This window comes from Balaenoptera acutorostrata, chromosome 1 (assembly GCF_949987535.1).
Source record: "Balaenoptera acutorostrata chromosome 1, mBalAcu1.1, whole genome shotgun sequence".
NCBI classification, from domain to species: domain Eukaryota; kingdom Metazoa; phylum Chordata; class Mammalia; order Artiodactyla; family Balaenopteridae; genus Balaenoptera; species Balaenoptera acutorostrata.
In genome coordinates this window covers 87,063,592-87,083,033 of record NC_080064.1, presented here as the reverse complement: position 1 = coordinate 87,083,033, position 19,442 = coordinate 87,063,592, and the positions used below count along the sequence as shown (strand labels likewise).

Here is a 19,442-nt window from a genome sequence, read left to right as displayed (position 1 = left end):
ACTGCATTTTCTTCCAGTGTTCTCTGAAGGGTAATTAGGTAAATACTTAGCATTCTCATAATAATAATAAAAAACGTATTTTGCTGCTCAGAGAAAATACACAATCTAACAAGGGAAAGAATAGTAAAGAAAAGTATAGTTATGCCAGATCTAAGGGGAGGACGAGCATAAAAGAAGCAAATAACATAATCAGCTAAGATGTCAGAATGTAAATCAGTGGAAAACATAACTGTACTTTAATCTATAAATAAGACAGTAGCCCAAGATAATTTGTACAGTCTCCCCATGATCTCTGTTATCATTTATACTGAAAATAATGCCATATGAAATGTTGTCATTTGTATATGAAGATGGTGCTATGGCCCATCAATAACAAATCTACAAAATTGTTTTGTTTTGGGAGTAGGAAAGGGTTGGCAATAAATTCATTCACACTCTCTCATCTGGTCCTCTTGTGAGCAATGGTGTACATTGGCAAGTTGAAGTTACAGCTGCAGTCGGAGAGTCTAGAACAAAACAAAACAAAAATCCAGTGAGTGAAAAATCAATCCGATTGTAATTAGTACATGAGGGAGATTGAATACCCTAGCCTGACATACTAGTACCAAGTTCTGACCAACTAAGCTCGAATATCAATATGGTATCAAATAATACAACTACATTTAATCCAGTTTTAAAAATAAACTGGTGTCATTATACCTTGATGAATTTCTAAAAGCATCCCCAGTTCCTTTTTATTGTACAGCCTTCAGCCTGTGCATTCAAAATAGAATGTCAGGCATCACTTAACGCTACAACTATGAGAAAATAAAAGGAAAATACTTTGTATGTCTCACCCTTTTTTGGTGGGGAAACACAACCCAAGTAATATTTTAAGTGGTTGGATCATATGGGCCAGGCCAATCACTGACAGGTGAGTTTGATGTCCCCACAAAATAAATGAATAGGAACCATTACATTTTTTGACTAAATGTCACCATCGGAATGTTGTAAGAAGGTGTGTTTAAATGTTAAAGTATTATCCAGCACAGGTTTTATAGCCAAGCAAAAATAAAAACTATCATAGCCAAGCAAAAATAAAAACTATCACTGACCCAGAAGCTACCCTATGCCTTGTGCTATACACGTTCCTTATATAATATATTGTGCTTGATCCTGACAATAGAACTATGTGGTAAGAATCATCTTCATTTTCAAGGTAAGAAACTAAATCTTGGAGTAAAAAACTTGTCTAGAGCCAAAGATAGTGAAAGCTTCAGAATTTGGCCAGAAAGACTTACTCCAAATACCATGATCATTTTTATTTAAAATAAAAATAATATAAATATAACCAAAAAACTTGATAGAATTCAGATAATTTGTATTATTTATACTAACAAATGGATATAACTGTTGACCTAAAAACCCAAGTGGAGAACATGGATTTTCGGAGAACCATAATTTGTGAACAAGAGTTTTATAGATATGGGACATATTGACAGAGATATCCTATTTTCTCAGTTTTTCTAGATTTATCTTAAAGACTTTGCTAGACTGGCAGAATTCCTGGGTAGTTGCAGCATTCCAGTGATTCTAATGTTTTAAGAGATGGTTATAAACCAGAAACTAAACATCTGTTAGGCTAAAAATAAAAGCATTTCTTTTGTTAATTTACCCAAGACTTTTTAAAATGCCACTATCAGCATGGCTTATCAAGACCCCTATAAAAATAGATAGCCCAGTATTCATTGTATTAACCACATGCTCCAAGTGCAATCAAAGCAATTCTAATTTACCATTCTCCATGAATTTTTTCTGTTTGAACAAACTCGGGAACATTATTTTATTTACAGATTAGGTAGGTAGCAACTGAGAAAGAGTAAAGCTACATACTATATGTATATACACATACGTGCAAACTTTCAAATATTTGATATGCATGTATGTAAGTGAATCACAGCAAAACAATAATTTCAAAAACAATTGGAAGGTTGGTTTAAAGGTTGTCCCTCTGCATTCCCAGGACCTCCTATGAATTCTACTATATTACTTACCATGTTGTACTGTCAATGCCTTTCTCCGTAACCAGAGTATGAGCTTTATAAGGTCAGAGACTGTGTCTTTTTTCTCTATGATCCCAGTGTATAATGCAGTTCCGGCATTCACTATTTACTTATTGAATAAATAAATATATAATATAAAGTAAAATATCAAATTACATAATGGCATCATAGGTTAATTCATATTTGCATCCATGGATGGATCTTTCTTCATAGTACCCTTGAATTCTTGGAAATACATCTTTAGTTCACCTAGGCACAAATTTTATAGAAGAAAGTTATATTTAATCATGTATAGATGAAATAGAATTATTACTCAAAAGCAACAGGAGCCACCTATAGTGCCCATGACAGAAGCTGAAAGGAGTTGACTTTCCTTGAATTCTAAGCAATTGTTGCATGCTGGTCCCAGGACAATAATATAAAGCCGGTAAAGTTTGTAGTTGAGGTGACCTTCACCCTCCATTTTTTGAACTTCTTTGACCTTTTGCCTCTGTTCCCAGGCATCCAGAGCCTTTGGGATGTGCTCTGACTGTCAAGACTCTGATGTTGTGGAAAAAGAGCGTAAGCTTTGCCTCCACTCGAACTAGGTAACCGTCTTGGTTGTGAGTTAATTTCTCTGACACTTAGTCCCCTCAGTGTAAATTTAGAATAATAATGATGTTCCTCTGGAAGAAAAGGTGTGGGCCTATACGAAAGGAAGCAAGTGAGAATGCTCTGTAAACTATATGACATTGAATAGATATTTAATATTATATGAAACAACCTTAAAATTGGAGAACTTCTTATGTCCTCTCTGCTCTGAAGTATCTATGACCTAAATAACTTCATTCTCTCCCCTCATCTATCAGTGCAACTGTTGGGACAAAAAATAATCTGATTGTTGTCTAAATTTTTTCACTTTAAGCTAAAATACCTGATAAACATAAAACCACCCTAGCTTGTTGATATTTTTAAAGAGGCGATTGTGAATCCAGTTATTCTAGAGGCTGCTGGGGACAAGTCCCACTTTTGTCTAATCTGATTGCTAATCCCTACCCTAATACATACAGGGGTCTGAAAGGTGGCATCCTAGAAGGAAAAGACTATTCATCTCAGTTTAAGCCTCCAACACATAAAGGATGGTAATTTAATTTCCTGAAATTTGCTTGTCTGAAAGCTTAATTGACAAACCAAGACACTAAAATAGTTTTGTATCAAATATATAGAATAGTGGTACTAACTACTAGATGACTTATGTTTCTATAGTGATTGTTAAAATTATATTTATGAAAGAAACCAAGTGTAACCACTTTAGCAATTCTAGAAAGGCATACTCTAAGAGGTAAAATTAAAATTAGGGAAAATGAGACCATTTATAATGGGTCGTTATGACTCAATAAAGATGATTATTGGTTCTGCTTAATAAAACTGTCATCTAACACAAAATAGATATTAAGCTAAATTGCATTACATTATCATTCTGTGATTGTACAAAATTCAATGCAAAGCTTTTTAAAAAAAAATAAATCCACAAGCAAAAAACACTCGATATTAACATTTTCTACCGATTTTCAAATGGTTTTAACTAAGGAAACCATATAAAGACTTTAAAAAATGTATGCTGTAAAATGCTGCTTTTTACTAGAGCAAATGACCAAACATTTATTATTTACACATTTTTTAAAGGATCTAGCTTTGATATAATACTTGATAAGGGCAGGATCAGCCTTTCTCAAATTTTTCTCCTGTTATTCAGCTTTATTCCAAAGGTCTTCTCTCCTGTCAGTTTCAACTGTCCTCTCTACTGACTAAATCATGTAGAGGAATCTTTGGTTTACCTACCTCTACTATCATTTCCAAATCTGATTACACTCAGGTAATATTTCTCTAAATACTTTCTGTACTCCCAGAATCAAAATCAAACATGTGAAAATACAGACTTCTAGACATTTTCCAAACCTACTGAATCAGGAACTCTGTGGTGAGGCCTGTAAATCTTCATTTTAAAGTTCTCCTGAAGTGTTTTTTTAATATCTCTGGTTTGAGAATCACTGTACTTGAACCACTGACAATTAGAAAGGACAACCTATCAATGCTAGCATATACTATTGCTAAGTTTATCACTTAGTTGGTTTATATTTAATCTATACTGTAAACACTTATTGAGATATACAATTTGCCAGGCTGTTTACTAGATGCTAAGGCTACTAAGATAATGATTCATCCTTTCTTGCATGCATCTTGTAGCTTAATCATAGGATTTTCCTCTCTGGAATTACTACCTCAATATTTTGGCATTATTTATTCAAGACTTAGTATAGAATCCTGAGTTCCCAGCTTCCACGAGTATAAACCAAAAAAGGTTTTCAATCAAATAAAACAATAAAGTCATTGGAATAAAACAATACTGAAAAGTATATAAAGTAGACTAGACATAGATGGAGAGAAAATGAGTGAATAGGAAGATTGAAGCATGCAAAATGCTGCACAAAGAGAGAGATGGAAAGAAAAAAAAAGACATTAAAGAGAATTTAAAAGACGTGGAGACAAAAAAGCAATCAAGAAGCTCTGACATATGTCTAATAATAATCCAAGTAAGAAATAATAGTGTTCATAGGGAGGGGGAAATAGTTGAAATGATGGCTGAAAAATATCTTGAACTGAAGACAGAAATGAGTCCTCATATCAAAAAGTTAGATAAAAAATAAAACAAATTATACTTAGTCACTTTTTGTCGTGAATTGCAGAACATCAGGGACAAAGAGAAAATCTTGGAATCAAATAGAGATAAAGGAGAAATAAGTTCCTTATTTACAAAGGAACAATCAGACTGATAACAGACCTCATCATCATTAGGAGAGGCTAGAAGAGAATGGAGTAATAACTTCAAAGGCTGAGGAAATAACATTCAAAGTAAAGTTAACACTTACAAAAGAGGGTAGAATAAAAAAGTTTAAAGACATACAATGACACACAAAGTGTGTCACTTGAAAGAAATACTAAAGGACATATTTCATTAATAAATACATAAATCCATAGAGATTTATTTATTTATTTATAAATAAATAATTTATAAAGTATAAATTAGGGAGCCACTGTGCAAATAAGTGGGTAAAGTATATTGCTAAATCTAGCTAAGTTTTAGGTAGAAATGACAATAATATTACAAACACTAAGTTTTATTGTTTAAATACAAACTAGAACTAAATGATAGATAATGCAAATCTTTCTTAACAAGAGATTTATAAAACCAGATTGTCAACAGGCAATTTTATAGCTTAAATTAATTTAAGGTGATATCAAGAGGCACTTGAATTAACATTAAATGTACAATCAAAAATCAGTTTATTTTCCTTTATATCATCATTTAAATAGCAACTTAAACTATGGATTTAAAAACAGATTTTATTGTTACTAGTTTTCCCTAAAAAGATTGTTTTGTTTTAAGCAACAATCAGTTCTGTTACATAGTTTTTAATTATTATATAATTTAGAAGGTTTCTTATGAAGTTGGATTGATGTGCTACAGATCAATTACTCTCATTTATATCGCAGCTATATTTTTTAAAAAGACACATGTTCTCTTACTTTTTTCACTGCTTAATATAGCATTTTCCCCTGAATTAAACAACAACAATAACAGCAAATTTTGAGTAACAGTTCTTGGTAAAGTCAAGGAGGTAAATTCCTTTTTTCCTCTCTAAGAGATGTTTGGCCCTGTTTGTAAGAGTTTTTTCAAGAGTACAACAAGGAAATAATATGAACTTTCATATTTAATGAGAAATTCAAAGGATAGTCTCAGTTTAGTATTTATTAAAAAAAAACTGTTGTCATGACTGACATCAATACGCTGTCAACGTCCACTAGAAGTTGTCAAACATTTGGTTGGTTCACTCAATCAGGAAAAAGATAGTTACTAAATTCACTGAAAAAATAAGTAATTGAATCATTTTGGTGTGGATAATTCTTTTTGAATCTATTTGTGTAGAAACTGTGAAAATAAATTGATTAAAATTTTCTTTTCTCTACTAATTGTTACAGAAATGCAATTTTTAGTCTTTTTTCCTAGATTTTTTTCTTCCTACATTTCCATGTAATTAAGAAAATGATCCCCTTACTTTTTTCTCTACAATTAATGGGTGCATTCTTCTTTCAGACTCCTTAATCTTATGTCCCTGATAAACAACTCTCTAGTTGTGCCACTACGACTTCCATTCCTGACTGCAGGTTGTAATTATGAAGCACGAAGATAGAAGTGTCCCTTTTATCTCTCATGATGCAGCATTAGAGGATTTTTTTTTCTGTACAATTAAAAGGCTAGAAATACACTAAAAGTGCCAACACAATTAGAAGAAAAACTACTATGAAAAATACAAACATTCTACACATAAAGTGTTCAAAAACAAACAAAAAACATCTGCTGCTAATTGGGCTACATAAAACTGAAGAAAACAGGTCAATATAGATATTGAGATCAAATGGAATCCTTCTTGCAGTAATCCAAACACATTAGTATTCTAATATATCTTAGGTAATCTATGATTTTAAAAAAAGAATATAAGGAAAGAAAGAAAACAAATTGTGGAAAATTTTAATATGTTAGAGTTATATGTGGCAGTAAGAAGCTGAATGGAAAAAGAATTGAGAAATGTTGGGAAAAAGAGAACATAAAGAAATCGTTAAGAAAAAGAGAACAGGTAAAGGGATTCCATGGTAATGAAAAGGCATTGCTCAGTTTTATTTATTTAGTTAATTAGTTAGTTATTTACCATTGTCTCAATTCATAAAACCTGGGCATTCCCAATTTTTAAAAATCAGTGATAGCTATAAATATTAAAAAGCCATTTTCTTCAAATTTGGAATAATGTTTACAATGTTACTATCTCCTGGTTAAATCTTGTACTTGTGCAACATATGTTCTAATGTGAACCTGAGATCACAGACTGCCATATCCACATTTTATAAAGAAAATTTCAGGTACTGTAATCAACTAGTTGATTATTCATTTATATTTGCTTGCAGGAAGTTAATACTGTAACTTGTCATAATACAGGAAACCTGAAAAGTATTCTAAATGCATTAAAGAAGGATTTCATCACCTATAGAGTACCTACCATATCCAGGCACTATACATTTGTTGTATCATTTATTCTCACATTGAGAGAATAAAAGACATTAAATTCTAAGTACTGTGGATTTAACTATAAGGAGGATTTTCTTATAATATGAATTGTTAATATTTTTTTTAAAAGATAGATATTTATTTTAGGTGGTTTAAGGACTTTTTTTTTTTCTGGAAGGATTTTGAACATGTGGACTTATTTAGGTCAATTTCAACCCAATAATTGTGTGTCTGACAGATTCTCAGCTGCTTTTATTAAAAAACAGATTTTCTAAATAATGACCATAGTCAAAAGTTCACCACTGTTTATAGTGTGACTTCTCAGAGCCTCACAGTCAGCATAGCATTTTGCCAAATTGAAACCATGTATGATACTCATTACTTATTAAGATGGTATTTCTTTGTAATAATTTTATAGTAAATTGCTTACTTATATAAACTTATGATTTCTGATTTAGAGCATTATTGAAGCATTTATTTTTCTTACCAAATGTAGCATTCTTTTTGAGGACAAGGATAGACTAAGCTGGACCGCAGTGAATGGTTGTGTAGGTTGCTTACTGCACAATCCTAGAGGAGCCATTCACATTGTATGCCTTGCAGATTTAAGTATTTATTACAACACTCTTCTGCTGATGGCAGTATGATGGCTTCTTCTAATAAAATTAGTTTATTATGACAAATTCCTCAAGATGGACACAAAAATGTCTTGAGGAAGAGTGTCTTTTCCAAATTGCACAACGATGCTGTATGAATTAGTGGCTGGCAGCTCTGTTAGGTCAGATTGTTCAGTGCCTGGCACAAAGGAAACACTGGGGAAGTGCTCGTATGTTCAATGAAGATAATTTTTTAAATTTATACAATATTTTATTAGTTTCACGTTTACAACATAGTGATTCGATATTTTTGTAGATTATACTCCATTTAAAGTTATTATAAAATATTCCCTGTGCTGTACATTACACCCTTGTATCTTATTTATTTTATACCTAGTAGCCTGTATTTCTTAATCCCCTTCCCCTACTTCCCCCCTCCCCCCACCCCTCTCCCCACTGGTAACCACTAGTTTGTCCTCTGTACCTGGGAGTCTGTTTCTGTTTTATTATGTTCACTATTTTGTTGTATTTTTTTAGATGCCACATATAATTGAAAACATGCAATATTTGTCTTTCTCTGACTGACTTATTTCACTAAGTATAATCCCCTCCAGGTCTGTCCATGTTGTTGCAAATGGCAAAATTTCATTCTTTTTTATGGCTAACATTCCATTGTATATATATTTACGCACAACAGCTCCTTTTCCTTTCATCTGTTGATAGATACTTAGGTTGCTTCCATATCTTGGCTATCAATGAAGATAATTTGACTACAAGAGATTTAACAACAACAACTAAACTTTACTGAGTTCTTACATATAGTATTATATGTAATACATAGGTATTTCATTGTGACTAATGTTTTAATTTTTAAAAATCCACTGAATATAAACACATCTTAAATGTAATCTGACTGCTATAATGATAAAGAAAATTAAAGCTTTGAAGATATTTTATACCCATTTGCACTATTTGTATTAAGGAACACCTTGATTAAATGTAAACTGCATCCTTAACTCTCATTTTCAATCATGGTAAATTTCCGAAGTCACCAAATGCAGTTTGTTATTAACTGGGTAGAGCATTTGATAATTGAGTGGATTACTATAAGAAAATGAGGTTTTTATGGTGGCAAACTCCCCACATATTGAGATGTCTCACTTGATAATAGGTTGGGAGAAAGAGTACCACGCAAATAATCGTTTAAAAAAGAAATTACATTTGCTCTCACAGAGGAGTGGTCAAGGAGAGGTAAAAGGCTGAGGGTGGAGTGATGAGAGTGGGGTGAAATGGACACTGTGAACCAAACCCACTTGGAAGGAAGCCAGGATCAGCCTCAAACTGAAGGCAACATCTGAAGAGAGCCTTAAAAATAGGTTTTTCCAGTAAGACAAGTCAAATAAGGCAGAGGCAGTTTAGATCCTGACATTTCTAAAATGTCTTATTCTTATGCTGCAGACCTCGATTATGCTCTCAGAACTCACTGTGTCTCCCTCTGTCTTAGCATTTGCTATTTTATACTGAAATATATATTTATAGTTTCTCCCATAGACTATGATATTCTCCAGGTCAGAAGAAATACCCCAACACCTAGCACAGAGCCTTGTATCATTGGCTTGTTGAATGAGACTGACCTTTGGTATTGCCTTCTTCACCACACCATCCATAATCCCCATTTCCACCTTCCGTTAATACCTGACATATTCCTTGTTAAAGCACTCACCACTTGGTGTTCAATTATTAATGTGTTCTTTTCCTAATTAGACTGTGAGATCCTTGAGAGAAGAGATTAGATACTATTCATTTTATGATTGTCATTGACTCGCTGGCACATAGCAGGGTTCCTGTTTTTTTGTTTGTTTTTTAATAGTAAACTATCATTAAGTATTTCACTATTACGATAAATGAGTCTGCTATAGGTAGGAGTGAGAGGAGGGAAGATGGGATAACTTTTAAGGCTGGAAAAATTTGGGGAAATTCATTGTTTGGATTAACTGATTAACAACGAGGAGCCCAGGATGACTCCTGTGTTTTGTATAACAGCATTCGCCAAGGTAAGCTCTACTAGAAGGATAAGTTGGGGAGATAATAATGAGTTGAGACATCTGTGGGACATCCAGGCATCTAGCAGAGTCAGATACATGGGTCAGTGCTCAAAAAACTGGGAACAAAGATTTAGCCCTCAGGAAGAGGCAATAAAGAATAATAACAATAAGTAACCATTAAAGCACTTTCTAAGTGCTGGTATTGTTCTAAGTGCCTTACATTTATTATCCCACTTAACACTCCCATAAATCCTGGGAGACAGGCATAACGATCCCAATTTTATAAATTAGAAACTGAGGCCCAGATCTATTAAACGGTTTACCTCGGGTCACACAGCTCCCAGCCAAGTAGGATTCAAACCCAGACAGTCTGCTTCTAAAAACCACACTTAGTAGAAATCCAGTGTGGAGATTCAGACTTTCATTCTTTCCTTTCCCATCTATGAGCTGTGTGACCTTGGTTATGTTGCCTACTCATTCTGTGCCTCAGTTTTTCATTTGCAAAATGAAGATAATACTACCTATCTCCAAAAATTGTTTGGTATACAGTAGCATTCAATCGATGATAAGTCATTATTTTTATTAGCCTATCAATGAATGTTGCAATCATGGAGGAAAAGGAGATTGGGTTAATGTGGGGAATGAGAAAATGAGAGGATCCTTGATCCTTTAAGGGGAAGTTGGATAGACAGAAGTCTACTGTGGAGGATGTGTGATCATCCCAAGGAGAAAAGGGAGGTGAGGCTTCTGGACCTGGGGCCTGGGAAGAATCTTGGAAGTCTGGTCCAGTGCAGAGGCAGTGTGTCCTCCTCTTATCAGAAGCACATTAGGTGCTGAGAGGATGAAACAGGGGGGAAGATGCCAAATCAAAAGGCTGGTATGCCATCTAAATGCAAGGTCCCAGTAAAGGGATTGAGCAAAGAAAAGTGAAGATATTCAGCTTAGATGGTAGGAGGCAAAGCTTGGAGAAGTGTCTTAAGCAGGTGTCAGGGTCTTTCTAGGATGCCTGTGACCTAGAGTGTTGGCTAGAAGACAACTCTTAAAGATAGTGGTCTTACATGAACTGAGTTTGAGAGAATAGTCAAGATAATAGGAAGGAATGAGGATGAAGCATCATCACAGAGCCAAGGGAGGAAAAAGATGTTGTGACATACGTGGGGAGCTGGGAGGTCTGAGTGAGACCACATCCTCTCCAGCATTCCCAGCTCAGTTAATTCCTGCCACAGCTTTATGAGGTAGATATTTTATTTATCCCCATTTTTTACAGTATAGAAAAAATTAGGCAACATAAATGCCAATATCTTGCCTGGGGTCACACATTTAGTGAACGCCTGAGTTGGGATTTGAACACAGGCAGTCTGGCTCAAGTCCACGTTTGTAATCATCTATTACACATTCCTTATTCCTGCCTGCTTTACTCTTTCAGGTGGCTCACTTTATTTCATCCCTTCTATATTTCTAATGATAGATAATCTCTTTATATCACTTCTCCTCCACCTCCTCCATGCCCAGCAAGCCTAGATGGGGGTGGGGGTGACACATTTTTAGTTTTTCACAAATTTCCCTCTCATAAATATATCTATACTCTGAGACTTCTCCATAGCTCCAAAGGCTTCAGGTTTTTTGACACCAGTTTCAGAATTAAAAATATTTTTTTTTCTGCATTTACCTCTATATTATTCTGAAATATTGACAGTTTTGGAGCAGAGTTAAGGTAGAGGAGGGAGGGTAGTGACACAGGAGGAACTTATTAAGAAAAAAAATTGGTTAGCATTTCAGAACTAGTTAATGAATTACTGAGTCACAAATGGTGGTGTTAAAAACAATTACTTTCTAAAATAATAAGGGTTAGATAAATAATACCACTTGGCTGCTTGGTGATATCTAAAATGTAAAACATATTCCCAAATATGTGTTATATCTGTATTTAAAGAGAGAGCAAGACAAAATAATGGAATATTAAAAACTCAGAAATGATTACATCATTTGTACCCTTTCCCTCTTTAAAGCATAAAGGATTCAAAACGCTTAATGAGCTTGAAGATCTTACCAAGGTCCAATAACTCAATACTGTTAATGATTACATAGGATGTATTAAGGATCAATAAACTCTAGAATTTAAAACAATCTGATATGAAATTACTTCTGTATAAATTAAAATTGCAATTATAAACAACCAACACATAACTGAATATTAATGTTGGTTGAATAAACAGATCACTGCATAATTAGAATAAAAGAACCAGGCATAAATTACGGTGGTTTACTTTCAGGGCTAATATTCTTTTTGAATAGTTTAATCTCAGATAATTACCTATAGATTTTAAAAGTCTAATATTCTATTAAAACTAATTCTTTTTTCTATGTATATTTTCCATTAGCCGTAGATCTATTAAGTATCAAATTCTGATGCTAGAGACAGTGAAAAGATTCATTTGGGTGGATTTTATTGTTGGGGTAAATATAGTATGTGAAAATTAATCTTGAACTAAGTTCAAAATTCCAATTTCCCCAGCCCACACTTTCTCTCTAGCTCAAAAGTTTTTAACTTTGGGTGTACTTCAAATTACCTGGAGAACGTTTAAAAATACCGTTTTACTGAATCCCACCCAGGACGATTAAATGAGTCTCCGGAGGTGGAGCGTTACTGTTTCTCATAATCTTCCCAGTGATTCCAGGGTGCATCCAGGGCTGTGACCCACCACTCTGGTTTTTTTTATTAGGTTTGATCTTAAGAGAATTCTATTGCTAGTCTGGAATGTTAGAATTTCCAGGATGAAGAGGTGGTGGGTAAAAGCTACTTCATTCATTTATTCATTCACTATGAAAACATGTATATTGAGATCCTAGAATAAAATGTTTTGTGAAGGTCTAGGGAACACGCAGACAAATAATAACCAAGCCCTAATTCTTAAGAAACTTACAGTCTATTGTAAGGGAGAAAAGACAGGGGAAATGTATCTTAAAAGTTACAGAATTTAAAAATAAGGCTAGACAAGTATACGTGGCCAAAGAGTAGAGGTTATTGAAATTTAAAAACAAGTAATTTAGAATTCTCATAAAAAATCATTGGAGGTTTCTGAACATGATCAGAGTTATGTTTTACAGGAAGAAAGTGAATATAGAGAATCAAGTTATATAATTATTTTGATATTTTAGATCAAAGTTAAATGAGAGACTAACAGCAAAAATGAGAATCCGGATGGGGAAGCAGATGTTAGGAATATTGTGAAGGCAAAATCCACACAATTTCTAAACTCAAGACATGTGGTGAGGATGGTGGGGTGGGGAGTGAGACCCCAGTGCAGTATTCCTGTCTGGTTTTCTAGGATTATGGTCCTGCTACCCAAGGAATAGGAAAGTGTGTGGAGAGAGGAGAGAAAAGCTTTTGGACGCGTTGAGTTTGAGGTGCTGGTGGCATGTCAGGTTGATCCAGTGGGCGGTGTGGAGTGAGAGAGAGTGATTTCAGGAAAATCCTCACAGAGATTAAAGTAGGGAGAGACAAGAGCTACATTCCACAGAAGATTAGAAAACTAAAGGAAAAAAAGAAAGCGGATCCTTAGGAAATACCTGCATTCCAGGGCAAAAAAGGGAAGGAGGCAAACAAATCGTCAAAGTTAAAAGAAGTCAAGGAAGCCAAAAGAAATACATTTTAAGATAAGAGTGATAAGTAATATAAAAAAGCAAAAGGTGACTCAGAATTAGTTCTGAGGAAAGGCCATGAGTTTGCTAACGAAAGAGTCTTGCTATCTACAGCTGGGGTACAGGACGCCAAACTGAAAAGTAGCTGAGGGGCGAAATGTGTGGTAAACAACAAAGCGGTGAATATTGACCGTTCTTTGAAGAATCATAATCTTTAAAAGAAAAAGATAACTTTTTAGTAGTATATGTTATATGGATATCATATTTAATTGAAGGAATAAGTCTAATTGCTACATTGCAGAGGAGTTTATGGAAAGGAGGGATTAGAATAAGTGGGAAGAAACAAAGTAAAAGGAGAAGCCAGCTCACTGACTAAACAGCATTTGACAACCACGATCTTCTCATCACATCTTTTTCTTAAAAGAGTCCTCAGCTGAGATCAACTAGTATGGCTTGATTAATACTGAACTTCAATTGGACAGGCAATTAATAGTAAGATAAAATGATAAGCCTGATGCTAGGTAGTTTGTTTGAATATTGCTAAAAATTAATGAAAGAAAGCAAAATTAAAGAATTCATACAGTTCAAAGATAAACACTTATAAACACATTACAAAGCAAAATGCAAGAATTTATAACATGGGAATATTAAACAAATTTTAGTATAAATTATTCATAGAGTCAATTAATAAAAGTATTATTAAAATACTAGAAATGTAGAGAAAATTTAATTATTTAAGACAAATTGAAACCAAAATAAAATTCTTTGGCTTTATAAATTTGTGATCTTAAGTGGAAAAGCTTCATTCAATCCATTTTGCTGTATTTTTCTAACTGATTGATAAGCTCTTGTCACATCTACGTGGTCTGGGAAATGCTGCCGAGGAAGTTATAAACTGTTTCTACACATTTTCCTCTAATTCTTTCATTTTCAAATAATTCTACCTATTGTTTGATAAACTTAAGATCTTTTTTATTACCTTTTTTCTTTCCAGGAACTGCAGTTTTTAAAATTAAGGCAGAACTGTGGTTTCGATTTTTTTTGTTTAAACATTTTCAGTTTGTCTTTACCATCTTTAATTGTATTTTATGTACTTGGAGATTCCTACACAGAGTTACTCTCTCACTTTCAATACTGTCTTATTTATATGCCATCAGAGTAGGATGATTCTTGCAATATATGTTTGCAGCAGCATGATACGTTTGCTTATATTAGGCAGTGACCACTTTAGAATTGTAGATTATTTTTTGGTTTGTCATTTTTGTAAAAATTGAACAAATAAATTGTTGATTTAATCTTATCATATAAAATATTCAGAATAAAAATAAAAATATTATACAAACAAAATTACTGGTATCTTGGTACTTCAAATTGGTGTCATAGAGTTGAATGTGAAATACCAAAAACCTGTATTGAAATCACTGCTTTGCTAATAATATCTTAGTTCTTATGTCTTAAAATAGTGGCATTCATACTTGGTGGACTTTTATAAGTGAGGCACTGTATGTTCAGTGGTTCAAATTTACATGATGCTCTATGATATTCTGTAATTTAATTATTATGACCCTAGTGTAAAGTAATAAAATTGCTAAGGTAATAAGTTGCTTATTAGGGGAAGCAATTCTTTTGCCATTCAGTTTTGTTCTTTACATTAGACTGAAATGTCAGATATCCACAGGAAAGAATACTAATACTTTAATAACTGTGTTTTTATTCTTTGAATTGTTTATGAGATTTTTAAAAATTATCATTTAAATTATTGTTTTACTTGAAGAAAATGGTTTATTAAATTATTTTGCACTTCCATTGTTTGCATTTAACATGTGACAGTAAATGATATGAATGTAAAAGCAATTCTATTTCAAGTGTTTCAGTTTTAATAATTTAAGATCATGCTTTAGGTGAGGAAAACTACAAAAAAATTAAGATTGCCTATTGTGATTTAATTTTTAGAATTTTTAATTTTATTTATTTTGTTTCTAATTTTATTTATTTTCTGACATCTATCTATCTATCTATTGGAATACCCACACATTTCACACACATATACATAGATGTTCTGACTCTACGCTTCTGCTTGAAAGTTGTGTTATGCCTAGAATAACCTAGTTTGTCCTTCCCACCTTTCCAAATCTCATTCATTCTTCAAGATACTGTACAAATCCTACCTGTTCTAAAAATTTTCCTTAATCACCATAGCATGAAATTCTCTCTCCTTCCTCTGAATGTCTTTAGTCTTTAATATTTATATCACTAATTCATTACACATGTACTTCTTCCTCGTAGTTCTTGGAATGTTACACTGCTAAAATATTTTTACTTAACTTTTATTTACAATCAACTAAATTGTAAAATTATTGAGAACAGGTTGTTTCCTGAGTAGATCTTTATCAATTTGATCTCTGATTGCCTTTTGCAAAAAATAGCAAATACAAGATAAACAAGCAATAAAATCTCCACTGCAGCTATATCTTATATGGGAAAGATATATATAGATATATGTATGTAGAGACTTTAATAACAATTAAATATAAGTTAATTCTGATTAGCCTATTACAACTTTTCAAATTTATTCTCATGTATGGCCTTATGACTGATAATAACTCGGAAAGGTGAGTTTCCTTACAGAGGAAACTGATATTTAGATGATTCTAATATGACTGCAAAGATTTGATTATTATTACTTAATTAGCTAGGCGAGCACCATAGTTAGAACTCTAGGAGTCTTCTAAACCAGTGCCTATCAAAATATCTGTAGTGATAGATGAGTTTACCACCCACTTTCAATGTCACCATTATTTTTTAATAATATAATATAAATGAATTACTAGGAAAAGAAAAACCAAAAATGTATACAAAACACAAATCTAAACTTTTTGTTATTGGATTCAACGGCCATCAAATGACTTTAACAAATAGCTGTAAAAGTTCTGACATGGTTATCCTCAATGTGCTTATCATTTTGGTTGGGTAACAAATAGCACAGGGACCAGCTCCAGTCTCTGGACTACACTTTGAGTATTGTCTATGTCAGTCATGACATATTCCTTCTAAGAGAATCATTTTCATCCAGAACATCTGCCACCTAAGTGGAGATGTTTACTCACAAGTAATCTCTGCTTCCCACCATTTCGAGCTGATTGAATTGGGACCAAAGAATAGGCTGGCTAGCAATCTATGAACTGTGGCCAGGCTTGAAAAGATGATGGGCCCTTCAGTCTTTTTGTCTCTGGATTTAGATCTAATAAGTGAAAAAATGATTTTCTATGATAGCCCAAGGTTTTGTACATGCTTAAAATATGAGCTAGCAGAAACTCTGAGTAAACTGTGAAATTTGGATTGGGGCAGAGAAGAAAGAGGAAGAAGTGAAATACAGCTGAGTCATATTAATAGTGGCTTACTAAAGATTCAAAAACGCTGATGCTGAGGTACAAAAAGCTGCCATAACTCTAGAATTGCCTTCTAACTCTAATCTCTCTTAGCCCCAGGCATGAAACAGCATTTTCTTTGAATGTCCTAAGATACAGATCCCATACTTCTTGCAATGTACATATATATCCTAGCTGGCATAAATGGGTCTAAATTATAGAAGAAACTTAGCTTATCTAAGACATAGGCCAAGGCTCTTTCCCTTATTCCAAATAAGCTCACTTCAGAAACAATAGATGCCGTATTTGAAAGGCAGGTTGTTAGTGTACCCGTCTCTAATTGGCTTCCAGTCTGCAATGAGATTGTAAGCCAAACTGGGTTGGTCTGGTGGAACTTTATGTTTGCTATCAAATATCTGTCTCCCACCTACTTATCTCCTTTTAAAATTCTTTTGTTTCCAACATATTCCCTCCAAAAGATTGCTTACAACATTTTCCATAATTAATTATAGTCTGATTTTTCTCAAGGAGGGAATCCTTTAACATTTATATTAAATTATTTCAGTAATGGATGCACCTCCACAGCTTACCTGCCCTCTGTCTGTCCTCTGATTTGCAGAACTCTTTAGAACCAGACCTCTGTCTAATGGACCAGGCATGTGCTTTTAGCTTGTATGAATCCAGACACATATCATGTGTTAGTGGCTTTTGGAACCACCCCAGAAATCAAAGGTGCAGGTTTGAGATTGAGTGCACAGTGATTCTCAAAACATGTTTTATTGCCCTGATGCTTGTTTTTTTTTCTTTTTTCAAACCAACGTGTTCAGATTATTTTTAACTCCTTAGCTACATTAAAGTAGCATACTTGCTTTGTAGTAAAGAAGTATCTTTTAGTTTAAAAATGGAAACATAACTTCTTTTATTATTCTCCAGTAAATTCTAAATTTGAAATTACTGCTAAACTAAATGGTTTATATCAGAAGGTAACAATATGGGGTATTAGATTAAAACAAACTCCATGTAATCTTATTGAGCCAGTAGGACACAGAAATAAGAGAAAATGTGTTTGAATCACAGGAAAGAAAGGATGTTGGACGGATCTGTAAAATGCTTTATGTTGTGGTATCAGCTGATTGATAGCAGCGATTCTCAGAAGGGTTCCAATATTATGCCTTTTAAAAGCTGGGGATTAGTGCAACCATGGTGAACAGCACAGCGACACTCTGGCAAAGAAAAAGGGTCAGGGCTGGCAAAATGTGGCAGGTGTCAAAATAAAAGGTTAGGCTCTGTGCCTGGGGACCCATCTGTCAGATACAAGTATGATAAGGCAATTAATGTATTTATTTATATTGCTCATGACAAATCACGTACTCCATAAAAATGGTCAATTTAAACATTCTCCACTGTTCTCTAGAAGTTAGAATTAATATAAAAATAAAATGTTCAAGACAAAAAGCAAAGTCTAATAATAAAATGGCTTGTCTATATAAATAAATAAAGGTTTGAGGAATTATAGTAGTCTACATTGCAGGATAAAAACTATTAGATATAACATCTTGACAATATAGTGATTATATTCAGGATAATACAAAATCCATATTTATGTTGCAAGATAATTTCGGTGGCATTCTTTGTAAGTTCAGCATGCTTATTATTCCATTAGGTTAGATTTCATAACCTAATAATAAAATGAAGCCCAGAAAAACTATGAGGAAATAGAAATTTAGAAATCCAAGATATGTCTTGCATTTTCTTTAAATGTTTAGTTCACAACCTTGTCATTATTAGAGCTTTCGTTCTCACTTTGTGACTAATCCTGACTCCTCTTTAATTTATCTATCATTTATTTAGCTTTCTCACTACTTCTGCTTTACAATCTGTTTAAACTAGAGTATGTTTAGATTCAATATTCATCAGTGATACATTTTTACATATAAAATAAATTATTGTAAATGTTTTAAACATCATGCTATTTTATTAGTCAATAAAAATCTAACCCATAATACTGAGAAAAATGAGATTTACTACAGTCTAAAGTTTTATGCAAAAACTGACCCCCATATTTTCCCCTGAATAAAATAAAGCTCTCAATTATCTTGTTTTAATAAGTGAAGCTCACACCTTATGGAAATACCAAAATTTGAAGAGAAACAACATATAAGTCTATAGTGTAATATGCTATATAGAGGGAAAGTTCAAGTTATTTAATTGTAGGAGGAAAAAATGCCAATATGACTATATTATTGCCAAGTTGCACATTTTTTCTGCTAAGCGATGAAATTTAACAAGTGAAGCCATTGGAATAGTAAAGAGAATCAGTTGGCTTTGGAAAGAACAGAGGTATTATATTCAATAGGTTTCTTTTCTTTATGTTGAGGCAGCATTTATGCCCTCATCAGTACTTTCCATTTATTAGAAGGATATTGGTTAAATTCTAAGTCAATGATTTTTCTCTCCAGAATTTCCTTCTAGCCCTTGACATTATTACATTATTAAACTACCTTCTATTGGTCATATGAAACTTGGCTTTCCATAGTATAACAACGTTAGAGTAGGAGTTGAGGAAGGAAAGTAAATTAAAATATATTAAACACAAACTATGTTATATTTTCTATTTAGTGTTCTGATACATGATTTACAAGTTATGT

General features: G+C 33.2%; 1 long non-coding RNA gene across 1 annotated transcript in view; it reads right to left on the bottom strand.

The window, feature by feature from the left end:
* Nucleotides 1-213: 213 nt before the first annotated feature.
* Nucleotides 214-19,442, bottom strand: part of LOC103010241 (uncharacterized) — an 85,954-nt gene continuing 66,725 nt past the window's right edge. The window contains exons 3-4 of the long non-coding RNA XR_449940.3: nucleotides 2,199-2,291; nucleotides 214-506 (exon numbers count right to left, since the gene is read on the bottom strand). This is a non-coding gene — a long non-coding RNA (uncharacterized LOC103010241). The remainder of the gene's footprint in view (nucleotides 507-2,198; nucleotides 2,292-19,442) is intronic.